This window comes from Protopterus annectens, chromosome 17.part0, assembly GCF_019279795.1.
Source record: "Protopterus annectens isolate FY-2018-M chromosome 17.part0, PAN1.0, whole genome shotgun sequence".
NCBI classification, from domain to species: Eukaryota; Metazoa; Chordata; order Ceratodontiformes; family Protopteridae; genus Protopterus; species Protopterus annectens.
In genome coordinates this window covers 740848455-740872844 of record NC_056751.1, presented here as the reverse complement: position 1 = coordinate 740872844, position 24390 = coordinate 740848455, and the positions used below count along the sequence as shown (strand labels likewise).

Here is a 24390-nt window from a genome sequence, read left to right as displayed (position 1 = left end):
AATCAGGTCATCTGCATGCAGACTGTAGAACACCTCAGATGAAAAAGTTAGGTCTGAAAGATTCATTCTAAACAAATATGGACCTAGCATACAGCCATGTGAAACACCCTGAATGTAACCTTGAATTTCACCTGTCCAGTTCCTGAATGATATTACTTGCCATGTCCTATTAGTAAGCCATGCAGCTATCCATCTTATCAAGCGTACATCAATACCTAGTTGTACTAATTTATTGATCAGTGTTTTGCGTATGATCCTGTCAGATGGTGAAGTTAAATCTATATAAATTACATCACATCACATTTTTTTCATTCATATGTTGTTTTGTTACAGAACATCATGTTACAGATGGTAATATATCTATTTTCAATATGTGCATACTGATATATGCTTTCAAGTCCCAACCCTTCCAATTCTGGCAATATTTTATCCACTATAATCTTCTCCGTTATTTTTCCACAACAGAAAAGTAAACTTATGGGTCTGCATGACACTGGGTTTGTCCTACTCCCCTTTCCTTTAAAGACAGGTTTAAAAAGTACAGGTCTCCAATCTTGAAGATTCTCCCCATATTTGTACAACTTAGTAAATAACAGTGCTGAAGTGTTCTCAGGTCATTATTACTAATTCCGTCTCCTCTCTGTGCTTTGTTTGGATCCAGTTTATGTAGTTCTTTATCAATATAACTGGAGTTAATTTCAGTAGCTGATGTTACCTGAATTTCTCTAGGACTATTTATCACCCCCTTTGTGGAGCCAAACTGCTTTGCATAAAATTTTGTAAATATATCTATAATCTGTTGTGGCTGAGAATAAATTTTATAATCTACACAGTTTAACAATTATTATGTCTTTACTCCTTCCACATCTTATGTATCTATAAACTGGTTTCCAACTATACTTATTATCTTTATATAATTCTCCTTCAATTTTTTCTTGATCTTATCTCACACTATGTTTAATTTGTCTGTCTGTATTTATTTGAGTTTTCCAAGTTGTAGTTTAACCTCTTTTCCATTTCTTATATTTTTGTCTCTAACTTTAAATAATTATCTTATTTTTATGGAAATGTCGCCTCACAGTAAGACGCAGTCCGGTTCGATTCTCAGCTAGAGCGTCTTCTGCATGGAGACATGCGTGAATGGACATACCGTCGTTGAAGGTTGTGCGTCAAGCCTGGCAAGCCAGGACGTAAAAATCAACTGCCAATCATTAGCAGACCGGAGTTCCGCTGTGGAGACCCCTAACCGGGAAAAGCCGAAAGACACAAACAAACAATCCGTAAAACTCTACAGCCAATCATGAGCAGACAAGTGATCCGCTGTGGAGACCCCTAACTGGGAAAAGCCGAAAGAAGAAGAAGAAGAAGAATTCTCCTGAAGGTGTGTTCCTAGATCCTGATGTTAAACAATTTTTTTTTTTTTTTTGTTTTTTGTTTTTTGTTTTTGCATTTGAACAATTTCTCTTTCAGTACTTTCCATGTTCCTTCTGCAGTTTTTCCACTGAACACATCACTCCAATTAGTTTACATAGAGACTGTTTTGGTTTCGTGTGATTTATTATTAATCTTCTTTGCACTGGTTTAGATTTCAGTTCTGAAGAATTATCTAGCAACAAATTTAAACTTTATGACCCCATGATCACTGCACATCAGTAGTGGTAAAAGTTGACATAAAGTAACTGTAATTTTTTTAGGAACACAAACAATGTCTAGTATGCTGCATTCCCTAGTAGGCTTTTTTACAATCTGCAGCAATTGTTCCCGAACATATGTTGCAAATAATTTCCTTACTAATTTTGTTGAATCAATATTATTCCAATCTGTTTCTGGTACATTTATGTCCCTGCCAGTTATATTTTTCCCTCCGATGTTTCATGTAAGAAATGTATGAATTCCTCTAGGTCATCAGAATTGGTATATGCAATCCAACAACTGTTATATGTTCTTTATTGTTACAGTTACACAATCTACAGTACTGGTGTTATCATTGCACATGTAATAGTCACAGATCTCATAATTTTTAATCCCTATCATAACACTTCCACCTGATTTTTTGTTAGAATGGCTGTTACAGTAAAAGCATTTACACCCTGACAGAACTGGTTTCCAGGCATTGTTCTTTAACCATGTTTCGCAAACAATAACAATGTCAATCTAGTGGGAATGTAGCAAATCTTCCAATTATATATATAAAAACAAACTTTATAACTTTCATAGTTGGCTTTGGCACACTTGATGTGCACTCTGAGTTGCTTGTTTAGATTTATGAGAGAACGTTTATCCTGCGGGCTGTTGTATTTCCTAACTTTCCATGACCATGACTTTCTTTCTTTTGTTACACAACCTATTGTTGCTGGGATTCCACCAGGGTAGCTTGTTTTTTTGTTTTTTTTATTTGTTCTGTGATTATTCGTGGGAGGCACCTCTATCTCTATAACCTTCAGCCTTATTGGCTCTAATGTAAATGATATCTTAGAAATCCTTAATGACTTCAACCTCACCCAAATGGTGACTGAACCAACCAGACCTCCTCCTGACCTTATTATTACTAATAATCCTAACAGTATTTCTCAGATTCGCATTTACCTCCTTCCTTTAGTGACCAGTGTCCAATCAGCTTCAGTTTCTATCACCACATAAACAAAATCCCTCCCTCCTTCATATCATTTTCGGAACAAATCCCAAACCAACATTCTCAAACTAAAGATAAGTCTAGCCTTATCAGACTATTCTGTTATTCTTTCTTCTGCTGACCCTAATCACTGCAGCATTCTCCTCGCACAAATTCTCACTAACCACCAGGACTCACTTTTCTCTAATTTCACACTGCTTTATAAACCCCAAAAACAACCGGCTCACTTAAGAGCTCAAATAGCTCCTTAGTCTCAGGGACAATGCCTGGCATATTTGGAAAAACAATTCATTCTCAATCTCCAGACAACACTATACTAAGCTAAGAAATATAGCTAAACAGGAAATCATGTGACATAAAAGTCACATTATGAAAAAGCCTCAGTAGAAATTCTGGGCAGAGGTCAACTGCCTGACAGGCAGTACTAACCCAGCTAATACCCCCTCCTCCTCATCTCACCTGACAGCCGCTGATTGCAGGCTCCACCCTTCCCATCACTGATTCCATTAATAATCCCTCATGTTCCTCTAACTTCTCTCCTCCGCTCCATATTCGGATGGCACAGCGGTGCAGCGGTAGCATTGTTGCCTCACAGCAAGAGGTTCTCCGGTTCGATTATTGGCCGGGATGCCTTCTGTGCGGAGTTTGCTTGTCCTCCCTGCATTTGTGTGGGTTTCCTCTGGGTGGTCTGGTTTCCTCCCACAATTCAAAGACATGTATCTGGAGTGTTCCTCCTCAGGCCTCCACTGAAAATTGGCTTAGTTCCAAGTCGGACTTTCCTGGTAAACAAAATGTTAAATAAAATAAATGTTAAATAAAATAAAAAAAATACAAATATTTTCAGTTTCCATTTCAAAGCAATCAAAGCTAAAAACATAATACCTGAAGAACTACAAACTGACTCACCTGCTGGTACTGACAATATTTTCCCGTGGTTCTTATTCCTAAGTAAGGATTTCATAGTTCTACTTCTTTCACATTTATAATCTCTGCCTAACTCAAAACATCATATCTGATATCTGGAAAACACATATTGTTAACCCTTTCCCAAACAATATTAACCCATCCCATTGACTTCTGTCCCACCTCCATTCAGCTTACCCAATACATCTCCCAATATAATCTATCTTTAAAACAGCATGGCTTTTGGGCTAATAGTAGCACTTCCATTGCACTCTGGACACACTTGGCTATGGACAAAGGCCTCCTCACTACAGCCATCTTTACTAACCTCACCAGACAGTTCAATCTGGTTGAACCATAACAATCTGTTAGACTACCTAACTGAAATTAGAATTAGCCCAGATACAGCTCCCTGTTTTAAAAAAAATACCTTTGCAATTGGTATTTCTCTGTGCAGTTTCAAAATGCCCTCTCTGCTTCCATCCCTCTCCTTAAAGGAGTCTCTCAAGGCTTCATTTTGCCCCTCCCCTTCTTTTTCCCATTCTTACTAATAAACTACCACTTGACCACCCTCACCTCTCTCTCTTACTTTATGCTGATGACGTGGTCTTATTTCACTCAAACCTGCCCTCTTCAACCATACAACAACAACTATAGGCAGACTTCCTTTGTCTTATCAAATGGCTTAACAACAAAAAAACTAATTCTTAACCCTTCCAAAACTAAAGCAATGCTGTTTGCTACCTCCCCTAAACAGCAGAATAACTCTGTCACCTCTTATCCATGACCATCTTGATGACCCCATTGCTCAAGTCATTACTTTCAAATTTGTTGGTATGTGGCTTGAACCCATGCTGAACTTTCACCTTCACCTATAACAAATATGGAAGAAAATAAATTCCCTCCTATTTTGCTCCTTTAAAATTTCCCTCGTATTCAGACCAACCAGGAATACCACAGGCAAAGGCATTTTACTAGTACAGCTTGAATATAGACTTCCACTGGTTCCAGCAGCATCCAAGAAAAACTTCTCCACCATGGAAACTATAAGCAACTCTTATCTGCCATTTCATAATCCTTTCCCTTAGAAATGAGCATCATTGTATCATGTTTAGTAAAGCCAGTTGGCTATCTATCCAACAACGTGCCATCCTGCTTCTTGGATCCCAAGTGCACAAGCTCCAAAAAGAACACTCCTGTCCTTCCCTTGCCTACAAAATATTCAGACGCCCCCCTCGCAGTTACAATCTAAAAAAATCATAACCACTCTGGCCACTTATTCAATCCCCCAGAACCAGACTTCATTACACCAATCCTGTCTTCTTTGTCCTAGGTACAAAACCCTGGGAATTCCTGATACAAATCTTAAACACCTCATCTTGTACCCCTTATTCTGTGCTCAGCTTAAGGATCATCTCATGTCTGAATCAATCTGCAAATGCCTTCCCTCTGGGCACATCATCTACCCCCCCCCCCACTCTCTCCTTCACCAGTCAGATGCCTTTGTCTTCCCCACATTACTATGTGATGTCTCTTCTACATTCTATATATTGTACAGTTAATTTCTGTGTGCCCTTACCTTATATTTGCTATCTTTTACACTTTGTGCTCTACCCTTTCACTATTTCACTTTCTTCTTCTTCCCTCCTTACACTAGCATCCCTTCCATTATCCTCTGTAATGTCTCCTTTATTATTACTCTTACTAATTCACTGCTTTCTGCACACATAATTTTGTTTTGATTCATAATACTTGTGGTTAACGTGCTTGTCTGTTGTCATTTACATTTGTCTGGCTGAGACTGAAATAGGTGCATTTGAATCAGTGTCCTACGCTAGTTACCAAACTGAATGATACAATAAATAAGTAAATATCTATTAACATTATTGTACGATTCTACATTAGCCACAGTGCTCTCAACGTTTGGGTGGGGGCTAGAAGTTTTGCCAGGGTATCACTTAATTGTAGTAAGTTTGCCTTAGAATAATTCCTAGATGTTACAGAGCTAGCATAGGTTCTGGGATTTATTTTTATTTCAAAGGAGACAGTTTTATGGTCCCAGCTTACCAGACAGGACGTTGCGCTAAACAGGTGCAGCATTCTCCCATGTCAGTATGGACCAGATCCTGTATGTTCGTGCCCCTAGTGGGTGTAAGAACTGTCTGGTCCAAGGTGCTTGTGTTGACAAAGTCCAGAAACCTCTGGGCCTTCATGTTAGGGGTCAAGTATGATTCCCAGTTCACACTGGGACAGTTAAAGTCTCCCATAAATACAATATTGGGTCGAATGGTGAGTGTCACCACTAAGTTTAAGTATGTTTTACGGGTTTCCTGGGTCTTAGAGGGGGAATCTATAGCTTGTGAGGATATGGTATGGGAGTCTCCTATGGTAATTTGGACATGGAGAAGCTCACTCACATCATAATGTTTGGCCATCTTTGTGGTAGGTTTTGTTTTTGAAGTAAATCCAGACACCCCCACCTTTCGTCTCTGCCTCTGTTGTAACTGGTCTAAATGTGTGGAAGGCATTGTAGCCCTGCACTGCCGGGGTGCTTTCCATGGCTTTAAACCATGTCTTGGTAACTGCACAGATGTTTGCATTCTCCAAGGTGAGGAGTGCTTGGATGGAGTGATATTTCTTGTTTAGAGTCCTGGCATTGAGCAGTAATGCCATTACATTTTCTAGGGTTGACTTTTATATGTCAAAGTGCTTGTCTTTTTTGGAAGGATTGGGGAAGACAATGTTTTAGTCAACATTCAAAAAGGGGAGAAGTGCAGCGAGTGCATTATGGAGAACCTGATTGGTATTATGAGCGCTTGAGCGCTTGTATGCAAGAGCTTTGCCTCCAGTTACATTGTGTAATCGCACCACTCACATACCTTATTAGTTTGTTTAACACAGAAACACCTAAAAGGAAACCGTACTATACACAATTAACACTTATACGTTTATACTCTTTAAGTTGCGTAGTCAGTGCAAACCAGACTGAATGCATAGATTTGCATGACCAGGTTATGTGGAATAAACCCATTGTATTGTTATCACGACAAATAGTACACATACTGGTAAATCAGTCTTAACCATTACAGCCAGTTTGTCAGGAACCAATAGGCACAAAGTAGCAACATAAATTGTTGTGAATAAAATTGAAGAAATGTTAGACTTTGTAAGCATTAGACCAAAACAATTCCCAACTGGGGTAACTGTGATCTCATTATAAAAAAAAAAAAAAAAAAAAAAAAGAAACCAATAGTTGAAAACGTGTATCAGAAAATTCAATGAATGCCTTGAAGAATGAATTGTATAGGAAAGACAGACTGTGATTCTTCTAAGGATATCTCACCCAAGATACAAATTAAATTCTTATATATTCCAGTTAGAGGAAAGAACTTTGCTAATGAAATGCTATTTAAATTAAGCTGCAGAGTAGCATTAGGTTGTAGATTATGGGTTGCAAAGACAGGATGGATCTGTTATCACTGCTAGCTTATCAAAAGTCAAAAAGTCAAAGTCAAAGTAAACTTTATTATCATTCAGAAATCACAAAAGTGCAAAAACGAAATTCCGTGTCTCCGGATTCAATGTGCAGGCAACATACAGACTATTTTCACAGACATTTACACATATAACAGTTAGATATTACATCATGGACATGCAGGTAGACAGACTAATACTGCACAAATTTGTAAGTCATGGGAGTTTTTCTTTTAACGCAGGAAAATAATATAACTTTAAAAGCTCACCACTAATGATGATCCTGGGATTATTTTCAGTAGGCTGGCGCATCATGGATTTTTAAGAGGGCCTTTCTTATTTGATATACTTTGACATATAATATCAGAAATTTTACTTTTACCAAAAACATTCAGTTTTTTTTTCTTTTTTTGCAAAAAGGGTAACAGCATATGGGCAAAATGCACACTGGTAACGTACTATAGATTTTACTGTCAAAATCCAAAGGGGGTATTTTTCAGTTAATGTTTGAAACAGACAGATATATAGAAAAGCTTAACTGCTCTGCAAGATGTCTAAAAAACAGATTTGTTGGGAGTGTTTAATTATTTTTTCAACTTTGGCTGAGGATGACTACTTATATTTACACCTGATTTTCCTCTCATATAAATACAGAGGTTGGTTTATTAACAAATCTAAAGACAAAACGGCTGTGTAAGAACTTACCATAGTGAGTGTGTTGAATGATTTATTAAACCACTAAGTGCTTTTACCCTTAACATTTAAAAGGCTTCATCAGAGTAAATCACATTGTAAAACACACAAGTCGATAAAATAATTAATAGCAAAATCACAATATTCTCACACTAATTAAGTTAAACAAAACCAATTATCAAGTGATACAAAATGAAAAATTATTAAAACATTATTATAAATTATTACAAATAATGGTCACGAATAAATATGTAACATACTAGGTGTTTTATATTTTGTGTAGAAAATAAAATCCATAATATACACATTCATATTCTTCTAACTCTCATTTTTAAGGTTCAGTAACTGAACAAGAATCTTTTAGACCACGTCTGCTGATGGCATTCATTCTCAACTGCCACATGGCTTCTTTGTGTTCCAACAAACTTTCAGGATCACCCCTTCTCTATAATCAGTACTCTGTTGATAACAAAAACTAAAAACCTCTGGTGTTGGTTGTTCTTTTCTTTTTCATGTCATTAATGTGTTCCCCAACGCATTCTTTTGACCTTCTAATAGTTTTATCTAGGCTTGACATCAGGTGCATGTGGCAAGGAAAACCCCCATTTTGGAAATGCAATTGCACTTTCCAGGGCAAGCACATTAATGACATGAAAAATAAAAGATTGACCAATGCCTTATTCGGGAATCTGGCTGAATGTGTTAATTTTAAGAGATTTTTATTTTTTGTTATCGACAGATTACTGACAGAGAGGGTGACCCTGATTTTATTTTGCACACAAAATATAAAACACCTCATACGTTACATATTTATTTGTGACCATTAATTATTTGTAATAGTTTGCAATAATAATCTTTTGTTTTGTAAACGATTAATTGATTTTATTGAACTTAATTAGCATGAGAATACTGTGATTTTGCCATTAATTATTTTATTGAATTGTGGGTATTTAAACTGTGAGTTTTACAATGTGATTTACTCTGCTGAAGCCTTTTAAGTGTTAAGGGTGAAAGCGCTTAGTGGTTTAATAAATTATTCAACACACTTGCTGTGCTGTAGATTTTTATTTTTACTTTTTTCTGGTGTTATTACAATATTATAATATACTTTGGTTACTAAGAACTTATCATAACAGTAGATGTTCTGTTCACTGTTATAGTATTCCTGACAAATGGGTTGTCACCACTGATGTCTGGTCGGGGTACCAAAGCTTTACCTTCCTTAGGTCATACAGCCAACGTATGACCTCAGCTTGTCTGCACTGGGGTATACAGACAGACATACAAATGTCTCAGACTATCTCCAAGCCAGCGGCCTGAAGACTACGGAGAGAGCAGACTAGTCAGCTAGGAGGGGTAGAAATCGAATTTATAAGAAAACTCACCTATACCTATGTAAGACTGTAAAGGCTAGAGCAGAAGGGGAAAGACAACTGAAGACAAAAGCGAGTAAAAAAAACAGGCCTGGACAGTGGATGGAATTCTATAATAGTGATCAGTAGGACATCTAGTGCTATGGTAAGTTCTTATATAAATGTTTTCTATGTCTTGACTGAAATCAGTGATGCAGTATTCATGACACATGGATGATTCCCAGAACTGGAGGAGGAAAGGGTGGTTGGCTATTGAGTAGTAGAGTTGTCCAGCAGTCCGTACAGGACTGACATAGCAAAGGCTGTCCAGGACCTGGAGAAAGCATTACTTTTGTAGTGTTTATTAAAAATGTGTGCAGAGGTCCATGTGGCTGCATCCAGGAAAGACATGGTGTCTGTCCTTTTGTGAAATGCTCCTTAGGAAGCAACTGCCCTACTGAAATGTGCTTTAGGGCATGAAGGTAAAGTCTTAAAATCATGTGAGTAGCAGAAGGTAATAGCCTTTGATATCCAGGTTGCAGTAGTTTGTTTGGAGACTGACTGTCACAGCTTAGGGGTCATAAAGGATACAAACAGCTGGTCAGTCTTTCTGAAAGATTTAATTTTGTCCAAGGAAAATATGAGTTATCTGTGAATGTCCACAGAATGTAAAATCCTTTCACTCTGTTTTGGGGATTGGGAAATAAGGTGGAGAAATGAATGGCCTGATTGAGAGACAGCTCATTCACTACTTCAGGCATGAAGGATGGGTTACCCTGAGAATCATCCTGTCCCTGAAATAATGAGAAAAAGTGAAATGGCTGTGAGAGCGTATAGCTCAGAAACCTTCCTGACCAAGGTGATGGCCAAGAGGAATATGGTTTTCCAAGTAGAGAATTTCGGAGATGTGGAAGAAGTTGGTTCAAAGGGAGGCAGAGTAATTTTTTCTAGCACAAAATTAAGATCCCAAGGAGGAGTGATGGGTTTCCTCGTGGGGCGGGGGGGTTAACATTCAGAACTCCCCTGAGTAAAAGCTTGACCTCTAGCCTAGCCATGAGTGGAAGGCTATGAGGGAGGCAGGCATTATGAGCAGACAATTGATCCCTCATGGATGAGCAGGCTAAGCCTGATCAAAGAAGCTTGCAGAGGTATAGCAGCGCCATAAGAACCTCAGCTAAGAGTGGATCCTATCAGACAAATGTTCCCTCATGGATGAGCAGGCTAAGCCTGATCAAAGAAGCTTCCAGAGGTATAGCAGCACCATAGGGACCTGAGCTAAGAGTGGATCCTATCAGACAAATGATCCTTCATGGATGAGCAGGCTAAGCCTGATGAAAGAAGCTTCCAGAGGTATAGCAGCACCATAGGGACCTGAGCTAAGAGTGGATCCTATGTTTCCAGCACCAGAAAGATAACTTTTTCCACTTAGGCATGAAAGATCGTATGGTAGGAGGTCTTCTAGCCTGGTGTCAGGCTTGTGCCCTCACTTCATAGTAGAGATGTCTTTGAAGGATTAAAATCCTACCTTCCATAGGGTAGGCTGAGGGGTGTTAGCTTCAGGTGGAGCAGTGATCCTTTTTGCTGAGTAATCAGGTCTAGGTGCAGACGAATCCTCCTGTAATTTCCTTTTACTAGGTGAAATAGCAGAGGGAACCAATGTCGCCTCAGCCAGAATGGAGCCAGTAAGAAGAGTTTTGGGAAAGGGAGGCAGGGGAGGGACGGTATAGAGGAACTTCTCTGTCCAGTGGAAAAGGGTCACTAGTGCAGACCTGGGGGAGCTGATGGTTGCTTGATGAAGCAAAGAGGTCTATTTGTGGAGTGCCCCACTGAAGTGTGATATTGTGGAAGACCTGTCTGTTCAAGATCCACTCATGGGGGTCCACCAGGGAACAGCTTAACAGGTCTGCTAGGATGTTGTTCTGAGAGGGGATGGAATGTTCATTTGTGTTGCCATATTTCAAGACTCCTGTGCTAACCTGCACAGTTGGCAAATCCTGGTGACTCCATGTTTGTTAATGTACCACATGATTGTGGTGTTGTCTGTGTACACTTGGAGTGGTCCTCATCTCCAGAGGTGGGAAAAAATCTGAAGAGCTTGCAGAAGAGCCCTCATTTCTTTCAGGCTGATGTTCTCTTTCAGGAACTGGAGCTGCTAATTCCCCTGCACTCTGTGTGATCATGTCCATGCCCCCACACTTTATCCAAGGTGTCAGTTTGAACCTGTTGAAGAAGAGGAAGAGGTGTGAAAGGTAATCCTGGGTTGAGGATGACCTGTCACTTCCAACATATAAACACCTTCTTGAGACAAGGGAGGGGGGACAAGGTGTCCAAGGGGTGACAGTGTTTTGAACACTCAGACTTCAGGAACCATTGAATCTTCCTCATGTGGAGGCTGGCCAGTGGAAGCATAGGGATAGTGTATGCCATGAACCCCAAAGTCCTTAGCATCGCCCTTAGCAGAGCAATGGGTTTGTAGAAGAGAGGTCCTGGAAGTAGCTGGACAGGTTGAAAACCTTCTCCTGAGGCAGGAAGACATACATTTTATTTGTGCCCAATCTGCTACCCAGAAACATCAGCTCCTGTTTAGGAACCATCTGTGATTTTTGGTAGTTTACAGTGAAACCCAAACCTGTCAGAATATGGAGTGTGATTTGAAGATACTGAAGAAGAATCTCTGGGGAAAGAGTCTGAATCAGAAGTTCATCCAAGTAGGGGAAAAGATGAATTTCTTGAGTGCTGCAAAAATCTACTAAAGGTGCTAGACACTTTGTGATACTCTTGGAGCTGTGGAAAGTCCAAAAGACAAGAGGATTAAACTGAAAATGCGAGGAGCCAGAGAAAAACCTGAAGAATCTCCTGTAGGAAGGATGGATGGGAATAAGTGTTCTTCAGATCTAATGACACTAAGGACTGTGGTGGAATGAAACAGAGAAGCATCTGAAGGGAGAGCATTTGGAAAGATGGTACCTTCAGGCAAGTGTTCAGGATGGACAGGTCTAGGATGGATCTCCACTGCTCTTCTTTTCTTGGGACTAAGAACATTCTGAAATAAAACCCTTTTTCCATGAGTTCCTTTGGTACTTGCTCAATGGTACCCTAATTCAAAAGGTAATAAATAATGGGAGTCCGAAGGAATATTTGATTTGGCGGAAGCAGTGGGATGCCTCTCAGAGGGGAATGCCTTCCAAGAAACATGGCATAGCCATCCCTGATGATGGAGAGGACCCACATGTCTGTGGTAAGAGCTTCCTACTTGGCCAGAGAGAGTGACAGCCTTTGAGAAAAATGGATAATGGGGTTGGGGAAAGGGGAAGAGATGCTGCAGGGGTAGTCACAGGTTTTTGCCTCCAAAGGGCAGCCAGCTGGGAGTTTCCTTTGGAAATTTTCAGAGTATCTTTTCCTGGGTGTTTTCCTGTCTCTGGACTGTCCTTGGACCCCTTCTAAAGAAGGCGTTTATATCACATTATTGAAAGATGAAAATAGCTAATGCTATTTCATCGGCCACAAAACATCTAAACATGAAAATATCGAACATTCAGAACAGCAAATTTTTTCCCATGGAAAAAATTTGCTGCTCTGAAACACATACACACAACACAAGCACATCAAACAAACAGCAATCCACACACATACACTTAAAATCCTACATCTAACCCTACACTAAACTGCACATACACTACTATCTATCCACTTACCTTAACCCAAACCCTAACCCTAAGGTCCGTCACTATCACACACTCGCCTAACCCGCGCCCTAACCCTAACTCACTGAAACTGCCCCTAACCCTAAAGTCTGTCACTATCGCACACACACCTAACCCACGCCCTAACCCAAACTCACTTAACCAACCCCTAACCCTAACGTACAAACAATTGCACACTTACCTGAACCCAACCCGTAACTTTCCACCACAGTGCTAAGAATAGCGAAACCACAGAAACGGCCAACCGAATTCTTTCCCGAGGAAAGAATTTGCTGTTCTGCAGCTTCGCTATTCTTAGCGTTCACTGAATAGTGTTCAATATCTGAAGATTCGAAGTTTTAACACTTCGATGTTCTGATATAGACCCTAAAGAAGGAGGTAGATATAGCTGGATAGTTTCTATGGTCCTGGAAAGCCTCAAGGACAGGAAGGACTGGTGAAGGGGCAGGGATACCCATCTCCAAGAGTTTGTAGTACCTCACCTGAACATCAAAGATCTGTATGGATTGCCAGTCAAACTGCTTTATCATGCTCTTTATAGCTCTCTAAAATAAGCCTTCTCTATAGGAGAATCTAGTTAGATGGAGTCCCTTTCGTCGGAATTCATTTGTCCTGGAGAGTGCAGCTAAGAGGAATAGTCCTGAGAATGATCAGAGTTATAATCCTGCTCCTCATCACAGGAAGAGGAAACAAGAGTAGGTTTAAAAGGAGTAGCCTGGGTGATGGAGACCCAAATGGGCGAGGCTTCAAAGACATAATAGCTTTGAATAGTCCTTGTGAAAAGTCCATCCAGTCCTTCTCTCTAGCTGTTGGGGAGGAGGCCACATGCTCAGTCTCCTGCTTTTTCTTTAGGTATGATGTCTGGATGAGACATGAGTGTTCAGAACCATGTCTGACTTCTATAAGACAGCCTGGGATTTCTTCTCTAACTAGAATTCAAGGGATGATGTGCAGTCCTTCTGAAACGATAATATGCAGTGCTTCAGACATACCGGCAATCTGCAGGGCATGCCTTAGTTAGCCATACCAGCCTCTTTTCTCTTCAGTGATGGAGGGACATCCAATGAAGCAGAGTCAGTCATCTTGGATTGGTCCAAACATGTAAGACATTGGTCTTAAGGAAAGTGTTGAGAGTAGAAGCCTAAAGGTTTGTGGAATGAACAACTGACAGATACAGCAAGATTTGCAATCATGTTCCGGGCCTTGGTAAAAAAGACACTTTCCACGCAAGTCCTTGTACAGAATATGCCTACCACAATCGCACTTACCCGTTTTAGCTGACATCAAAACATTTCAAAGACATAAAGGAAAGTTCCCCAATGGGGCACCTACCTGAACAGACTAACGGAGCAAAAGTAGCAACGGCCAAACAACAGTCAGTCTGATGGGGGCAGGGCTTGCGTCTGGGCTACTGGTGAGATAGTCTGGGGATCCACACTCATACCTCTATCTATATACCCCAACACATAAGAGTTGAGGTCATGCATTGATCATATGACCTAGGGAAGGTAAAGCTTTGTTACCCCAGCTGGATGTCAGCAGTGATACCCCATATGTCAGGAATGCTGCAACATCAATTTCAGTCAAGGCATCTCATATGATACATTACAAATGCAGCTACTGCAAAAATAAAAAAAATGTAAGATATCTTAATAGTGGATATTGATTTATAGAACAAATTTTAACTTGATCCAACTGACAAAATCAGCCTTTATCTTATAAAAGATCTTATTAAAGGTAGTTGCAATGAAAGTATGAGTATCCTGTTCATATTCAACCCCAAGGAATATTAGTTCATTTAATGGGATAATTATGCTGCTGGCATGTGATAAGGTTAATATCTCAGTACTGTTACTCAGGCGGTGTTGGCATATGATAAGGTTAATATCTCAGTACTGTTACTCAGGCGGTGTTGGCATATGATAAGGTTAATATCTCAGTACTGTTACTCAGGAGGTGTTGGCATATGATAAGGTTAATATCTCAGTACTGTTACTCAGGAGGTGTTGGCATATGATAAGGTTAATATCTCAGTACTGTTACTCAGGAGGTGTTGGCATATGATAAGGTTAATATCTCAGTACTGTTACTCAGGAGGTGTTGGCATATGATAAGGTTAATATCTCAGTACTGTTACTCAGGCGGTGTTGGCATATGATAAGGTTAATATCTCAGTACTGTTACTCAGGAGGTGTTGGCATATGATAAGGTTAATATCTCAGTACTGTTATTCAGGCGGTGTTGGCATATCATAAGGTTAATATCTCAGTACTGTTACTCAGGAGGTGTTGGCATATGATAAGGTTAATATCTCAGTACTGTTACTCAGGCGGTGTTGGCATATGATAAGGTTAATATCTCAGTACTGTTACTCAGGAGGTGTTGGCATATGATAAGGTTAATATCTCAGTACTGTTACTCAGGAGGTACAGTCATCTTGCTGAGGTGTAATTTATAGTTCCAACATTTTACTGAAATCATCCGTAGGCTGGGTAATACAGAGATAGAGCTGGAAAGGGTTCCACGTTGGAGGTATAAATTAATGGGTCAAGTAAGAAAGTAACTATGAGAAGAAATAACGTAATGACTGAGGGACAGGGGGTAGACAGGTGATTTTGGCAGTGATAACATGCGCTATCTGTAAAAGCAAGAACACACATTGCAATCAGCTTAGGAAAGCTGGGACACTGACTCTAACACTAACAAACATAAGCCAGGGCACTGATACTAATATTAACAAACACAAGCTGGGGCGCTAATACTAATATTAACAAACACAAGCTGGGGCACTGATACTAATATTAACAAACACAAGCCGGGGCACTGATACTAATATTAACAAACACAAGCTGGGGCACTGATACTAATATTAACAAACACAAGCTGGGGCACTGATACTAATATTAACGCACACAAGCTGGGTCACTGATACTAATATTAACAAACACAAGCTGGGGCACTGACTCTAATACTAATAAACACAAGCCGGGGCACTGATACTAATATTAACAAACACAAGCTGGGGCACTGACTCTAATACTAATAAACACAAGCCGGGGCATTGACACTAATATTAACAAACACAAGCTGGGGCACTGATACTAATATTAACAAACACACGCTGGGGCACTGACTCTAATACTAATAAACACAAGCCGGGGCACTGATACTAATATTAACAAACACAAGCTGGGGCACTGATACTAATATTAACAAACACAAGCTGGGGCACTGATACTAATATTAACAAACACAAGCTGGGGCACTGACTCTAATACTAATAAACACAAGCCGGGTCACTGACTCTAATACTAACAAACACAAGCCGGGGCACTGATACTAATATTAACAAACACAAGCCAGGGCACTGATACTAATATTAACAAACACAAGCTGGGGCACTGACTCTAATACTAACAAACACAAGCAGAGGCACTGACTCTAATACTAACAAACACAAGCCGGGGCACTGACTCTAATTCTAACAAACACAAGCCGAGGCAATGATACCAATATTAACAAACACAAGCCGGGGCATTGATACTAATATTAACAAACACAAGCTGGGGCACTGACTCTAATACTAACAAACACAAGTCGGGGCACTGCCTCTAATACTAATAAACACAAGCCGGGGCACTGACTTTAATGCTAACAAACACAAGCCGGGGCACTGACTCTAATACTAACAAACACAAGCGGGGGCACTTACTCTAATACTAACAAACACAAGCCGGGGCACTGACTCCAATACTAACAACCACAAGTGGGGGCACTGATATTAATAATAACAAACACGAGCGGAGGCACTGATACTAATACTAAAAAACACAAGCCGGGGCACTGACTCTAATACTAATAAACACAAGCGGGGGCACTTACTCTAATACTAACAAACACAAGCCGGGGCACTGACTCCAATACTAACAACCACAAGTGGGGGCACTGATATTAATAATAACAAACACGAGCGGGGGCACTGATACTAATACTAAAAAACACAAGCCGGGGCACTGACTCTAATACTAACAAACACAAGCTGGGGCACTGACTGACTCTAATACTAACAAAAACAAGTCGGGGCACTGACTCTAATACTGACAAACACAAGCTGGGACACTGACTTTAATACTAACAAACACAAACTGGCACACTGATATTAATACTAAAAAACACAAGCTGGGGCACTGACTCAAATACTGACAAACACAAGCTGGGGCACGGACTGACTCTAATACTAAAAAACACAACCTGGGGCACTGACTAATACTAACAAACACAAGCTGTGGCACTGACTCTGATACTAACAAACACAAGCCAGGGCACTGACTCTAATACTGACAAACACAAGCTGGGGCACTGACTCTAATACTAACAAACACAAGCTGGGGCACTGACTCTAATATTAACAAACACAAGCCGGGGCACTGACTTTAATACTAACAAACAAAAGCTGGGGCACTGACTCTAATTCTAAAAAACACAAGCCGGGGCACTGACTCTAATTCTAAAAAACACAAGCCGGGGCACCGACTCTAATACTAACAAACACAAACCGGGGCAATGACTCTAACACTGACAAACACAAGCGGGGGCACTGACTCTAATACTAACAACCAAAAGCTGGGGTTTAATACTAACTAACACAAGCTAGGGCACTGACTCTAATACCAGCAAACACAAGCCGGGCCACTGACTCTAAAACTACCAAACACAAGCTGGGGCAATGACTCTAATTCTAACAAACACAAGCCAGGGCACTGACTCTAATACTAAAAATACAAACCGGGACACTGACTCTAATACTGACAAACACAAGCGGGGGCACAGACACTAATACTAACAAACACAAGCCAGGCACTGACTCTAATACTAACAAACACAAGCAGGGGCACTGACTTTAATACTAACAAACACAAGCTGGGGCACTGACTCAAATACTAACAAACACAAGCTGGGGCACTGACTCTAATACTAACAAGCACAAGCTGAGGCACTGACTCTGATAATAGTGAACAAACACAAGCCGGGGCATTGACTCTAATACTGACAAACACAAGCGGGGGCACTAACTCTAATACTAACAAACACAAGCCGGGGCACAGACACTAATACTAACAAACACAAGCCGGGCACTGACTCTAATACTAACAAACACAAGCAGGGGCACTGACTTTAATACTAACAAACACAAGCTGGGGCACTGACTCAAATACTAACAAACACAAGCTGGGGCACTGACTCTAATACTAACAAGCACAAGCTGAGGCACTGACTCTGATAATAGTAAACAAACACAAGCCGGGGCATTGACTCTAATACTGACAAACACGAGCTGAGGCACTGACTCTAATACTAACTACTAACAAACACAAGCTGGGGCACTGACTCTAATACTAAAAACACAAATCAGGGCACTGATACTAATATTAACAAACACAAGCTGGAGCATTGACTCTAATACTAACAAACACAAGCCAGGGCATGGAATCTAATACTAAAAAACACAAGCTGGGGCAATGACTCTAATACTAACAAACATAAGCTGGGGCACTGACTCTAATACTAACAAACACAAGCCAGGGCAATGACTTTAATACTAACAAACAAAAGCTGGGGCACTGACTCTAATTCTAACAAACACAAGCCAAGGCACTGACTTTAATACTAACAAACAAAAGCTGGGGCACTGACTCTAATTCTAACAAACACAAGCTGGGGCACTGACTCTAATACTAACAAACACAAGCCGGGGCACTGACTCTAATGCTAAAAAACACAAGCCGGGGCACTGACTCTAATACTAACAAACACAAGCAGGGGCACTGACTCTAATACTAACAAACACAAGCCAGGGCAATGACTTTAATACTAACAAACAAAAGCTGGGGCACTGACTCTAATTCTAACAAACACAAGCCAAGGCACTGACTTTAATACTAACAAACAAAAGCTGGGGCACTGACTCTAATTCTAACAAACACAAGCTGGGGCACTGACTCTAATACTAACAAACACAAGCCGGGGCACTGACTCTAATGCTAAAAAACAAAAGCTGGGGCACTGACTCTAATTCTAACAAACACAAGCTAGGACAATGACTCTAATTCTAACAAACACAAGCCGGGGCACTGACTCTAATTCTAACAAACACAAGCTGGGGCACTGACTCAAATTTAAACAAACACAACCCAGGGAACTGACTCTAATACTAACAAACACAAGCTGGTGCACTGACTCTAATACTAACAAATACAAACTGGGGCACTGACTCTAATACTAACAAACACAAGCTGGGGCACTGACTCTAATACTAACAAACACAAGCTGAGGCACTGACTCTAATACTAACAAACACAACCTAGGGCACTGATACTAATACCTACAAACACAAGCCAGGGCACTGACTCTAATACTAACAAACACAAGCTGGGGCACTGACTCTAATACTAACAAATACAAACTGGGGCACTGACTCTAATACTAACAAACACAAGCTGAGGCACTGACTCAAACACTAACAAAGACAAGTTGGGGCACTGACTCTAATACTAACAAACACAAGCTGGGGCACTGACTCTAATATTAACAAACACAAGCTGGGGCACTGACTCAAATACTGAAAAAACCAAGCTGGGGCACTGACTCTAATAATAACAAACACAAGCTGGGGCACTGACTCTAATACTGACAAACACAAGCTGGGGCACTGACTCTAATACTAACAAACACAAGCTGGGGCATGGACTCTAATACTAACAAACACAAGCTGAGGCACTCACTCTAATACTAATAAACACAAGCTGGGGCACTGACTCTAATACTAACAAACACAAGCCGGGACACTGATTCTAATACTGACAATCACAAGCTGGGGCACTTACTCTAATACTAACAAACACAAGCCGGGGCACTGACTCTAATACTAACAAACACAAGCTGGGGCACTGACTCTAATAGTAACAAACACAAACTGGGGCACTTAATGACTATAATACTAACAAACACAAGCTGGGGCACTGACTCTGATACTAACAAACACAAGCTGGAGCACTGACTCTAATTCTAACAAACACAAGCCGGAGCATTGACTCTAATACTAACAAACACAAGATGGGACACTGACTTTAATACTAACAAACACAAGCTAGGACAATGACTCTACTTCTAACAAACACAAGCCGGGGCATTGACTCAATTACTAACAAACACAAGGCGCGGCACTGACTCTAATACTAACAAACACAAGCCAAGGCACTGACTCTAATACTAACAAACACAAGCCGGGGCACTGACTCTAATACTAACAAACACAAGTTGGGGCACTGACTCTAATACTGACAAACACAAGCTGGAGCACTGACTCTAATACTAACAAACACAAGCTGGGGCACTGACCTTAATACTAACAAACACAAGCTGGGGTACTGACTCTAATACTAATGAACACAAGCAAGGGCACTGACTCTAATTCTAACAAACACAAGCCGGGGCACTGACTCTAATACTAACAAACACAAGCCGGGGCACTGATTCTAATACTAACAAACACAAGCCGGGGCACTGACTCTAATACTAACAAACACAAAATAGGGAACTGACTTTAATACTAACAAACACAAGCTAGGACAATGACTCTAATTCTAACAAACACAAGCCGGGGCACTGACTCTAATTCTAACAAACACAAGCTGGGGCACTGACTTAATTCTAACAAACACAAGCTGGGGCACTGACTCTAACACTAACAAACACAAGCCAGGGCACTGACTCTAATACTAACAAACATAAGCCGGGGCACTGACTCTAATACTAACAAACACAAGCCGGGGCACTGACTCTAATACAAACAAACACAAGCTAGGGCACTGACTCTATTTCTAACAAACACAAGCCAGGGCACTGAGTCTAATACTAACAAACACAAGCAGGGGTACTGACTCTAATACTAACAAACACAAACCGAGGCACTGACTCTAATACTAACAAACACACGGTGGGGCACTGACTCTAATTCTAACAAAAACAAGCCGGGGCACTGACTCTAATAGTAAGAACCACAAGTTACTAAATACTTAGGAGAGTTGCATGGGTGACCATAGTAGGGAGTTAGTGAAAGCTGCTGTGCCAAGGGGGTCAGGAAGAAGTTTTGATTAATCTGCAGGTCAACTAGCACAGACAGTTACCTAGAGTGGGACAAAGCATGTACAAGAGTGCACCTTGAGGGGGAGAGAGGAAGTTAGGGCACCACACAGACAGGTCAAGTAGCAAGCAACAATAAACACTAAACAGTTAAAGTTACATGGCATTGGACACGATGAGCATTATGAGATAGGTGATGAAAGATCAAGCCATGTTAGGCAGCACATAGTAAGTTTACAGCAAAGAGTATTATATCATCAGAGAAAAAGATATAGAAACAGCTATCATAAAAACACACACAAAAAGGCATGAGCCATAAGAACCCATCAAATAGCTTGTGGAAGGAAGGGTGAAGAAAAAATGATGGAGACAACCTTATCTTAGTACTGACAGTTGAAGGAAATAACATGATGCTACTATGTTTGTGGGCCAGCACTGCTTGAAAATGTATGGATAAGTAGTGTAACAAAACTCTCACGAAGGAGGGGTGCAGGTTTCTAATAGCCAAATGTTAAACTGAATAGCCTTGCTCTTGATAGCTAATGGGTGCACTTGCGTCTGAACTGGATCAGTGCCCAGTGCACAGATCAGCACAATATAGCACCAGGCAATACAACAGTCCAAAATCTAAACTAAAAGTTCCCACTGAATCAGAAACAAGGCACTGGAGAATAGCACTTAGGAAGAACCCCTAACTAAGAATGTCCACGAGTGGTGTCTTGGTGTCTGCCCCTTCTCTCACAAGGAGCAAGCAGTTACAGAAATCTCTAGGTAATTGTCATTGCCTGCTACATTAGGGCTAACCAAATCTTAGAATATTTATGGTGCATCAAAAACACAACAGGGGATTTTTACTTTACTGGCTATTTATTGACAGACTCATCTAAGAGTCAGCGAGTGAGTGCTGTGACAACTTTAGTTGAATTATTATTATTATTTAAATATATGATAAATGCCAATTCAAATCAGTTACATATGAAGAGAATGCAGCAATTTCAATGTCTAACACGGTTTCATTAAACAGCATAAATATGGAACAAGAGACAGAAGTTTCAGGACTTTATTCTTATGGACTTGGAATAGGGAAGATGCTGTGACACATGACCTTCCAGTACTTAACAGTGACATAAAGGTAACATTAAGCTAATGAAAACAATGTGCACCATGCTGCAGCTTTCCTTCAATGTGAAGTGGGGTAGAATCAGATTAGAATTCTAAAGTAACAGCTTCACAGATTTCAGTAACATTGTAACATTCATTCTTCCCTGCTAAAATAGGCTCTGCTGCCTAACATGGCCACACGTGCAACGTGATGTGGACTTGTATGGGAAATAGCACAGAATAAACTGAGGGCTGGTAATTCCTTTAAATTATGTCAGACGAAAAGCATTAATTGTATTCAAAAATGAACCAGTGATATGATGTCATCTGTCTTCACTTGCGCAATATAAAAATAATGAAATACAAGTGGCCAAATGGAAAGCTGAAATAAATGAAAATGGGTTTCTTTTAAGAGGTAATACTTATCTTATGCAAATTAAAGAAGATGAATTATTAAAAAAATAAAAGATAATGATGAAAACCTGGTGCATGAGAAGCTAATGACATTTCAAGATTTTATAGGAAGGAAATGTGTCTCCGGAGAAATTCAGAAAGATTAAAGTATTGGATATGCAAACACCTAACTTAAAAGATTGGCAGTTAAGTATAGTACCTATAATGCAAAACATATGGTGTTAAATAGGGATAAATCTGTGGAAGCATTTATGTACCACAATTTTTTTAAACTGCGGTGGCGGTGCTGCGGGAGCGTTGTCGCCTCATAGCAAGACGTTGTCCCGTTCGATTCTCAGCGTCTTCTGTGTGGAGGCATACGTGAATGGGCGTGCCTTCGTTGAAGGTTGTGCGTCAGGGCTGGTAACCCGGTACGTAAAAATCCACTACCAATCATTAGCGGACCGGAGTTCCGCTGTGGCGCCCCCTAACCGGGAAAAGCCGAAACACACAAACAATAATGCAGATTTTATGGAAAAAAATGTTTAACAAGATATGAATAACTCAAGTATTTTACGCCTTATGAATACAGATTATGCAACTTTCACGAGGTGTTACGCTAAGTGATGAAGAAACCAATGGCGACAGACTGAGAGGAACAAGTAAGATGTTTGGTGTAAGTCATTAAGTATTCAGTGGATGGTAAAATCAAGGCAAAAGGAACAATGTAGGAGTGCTTATATCAGTTGTCTGTCATCCAGTTTCACGTGACAGTTTAAAGTATGGTTAATAAATATTATTTTGTCACTAGTTTAAAAAGGATGTGTGTAAGAATATAGGGAAGAGCATCTGGTAGTAAATGGATTTCTGGGAAAACTATTAAGATGAGGAGGTGCATGAAACAATCATGACGCTCAACATCTGCCTTATTTGGTTTGGTACAAAGATAACAGGTATGAGGTGTTCACTGGAACATCTGAATGTAAAAACTCTAAAATGAAACATATATAAAAATCAGTTAACATGAAGAACCATAATGATATGCTGCATACACCACAGGTGTTAAAGTGAAATCTGACATGAAGTCATTTTAAAGTTCTCTGAACATTCAGTTTTCATATAATAAACTCATAGATTTTATTTATTGTGTTTTTGCTTGACAGCTGGCTGGAGTAATAACAAAGATTCATTACAGCCACAGCCAGGAGGAGAGAATATACAGATACATGAAATATAAAAAAAGATATGCATAAGCAGGAATATTAACTGAACTGGAAGTTAGTCAGTGTTTGCTGAATTTTATTATTTGCTAGTAATTACAGGTGTGGAGGTAGTCACATTCTTTGATTTCCTGTCCTTGCCTATTTAAGTGGTACAGTGTGAAATATTTTCTGATTAAAAACCTCAGCTTTGGCCGGCTAAGAACTTGCTGTATTCAACTGGACGTATAAGAGAATTTAAGTACCTTTATCTGCACTTTTTTTTCAAAAAATACAGTATTTAAATTGATTTTAACTGTGTGTTGCAGGAATATTAACTGAACTGGAAGTTTTGACTCTGCTCTTCCACCCACCCTCCCTGTTTTTGTTTTGGTGTTAATCTTAGTGGCCTTGAAACTGCCTGCCGCTCTTGTAAATTTGTGTTTGGATACTCCTTCTGGGCCCATCTCATTTGCTCACTCAACTGAGTGCAGTGAGATCATATTCTGATTTCAGGCACTCCTACTGTGTACAAAGAGAGCATCTGGGAAACAGAAAAAAAAATGTAAGCTTGTTTCCTGCCTTTCCTGTTAAATGGTATATACTATTTGTAGGCTTCTGAGCCCCCAAGCCCTTCTGTGTTGGAGGGAAGCCTTCTAGCTTAGTTTTTTTTTTTCTTATAACTAGCCAGTTTTCTAGTTTCAGCACTCAAATCTGTTTCTTTGATCTCAGCACTTGTTCAGAAAAAAAAAAAATTCATCTGCTTTTACTGTACTTGTGTTTCTACCTACTTTATT

General features: G+C 40.1%; 1 protein-coding gene across 2 annotated transcripts in view; it reads right to left on the bottom strand.

The window, feature by feature from the left end:
• The window catches only part of LOC122791847 (sodium/potassium-transporting ATPase subunit alpha-2), an 833979-nt gene that overhangs the window by 676352 nt on the left and 133237 nt on the right, over positions 1 to 24390 (bottom strand). The gene's annotated exons all lie outside the window — the stretch shown is intronic.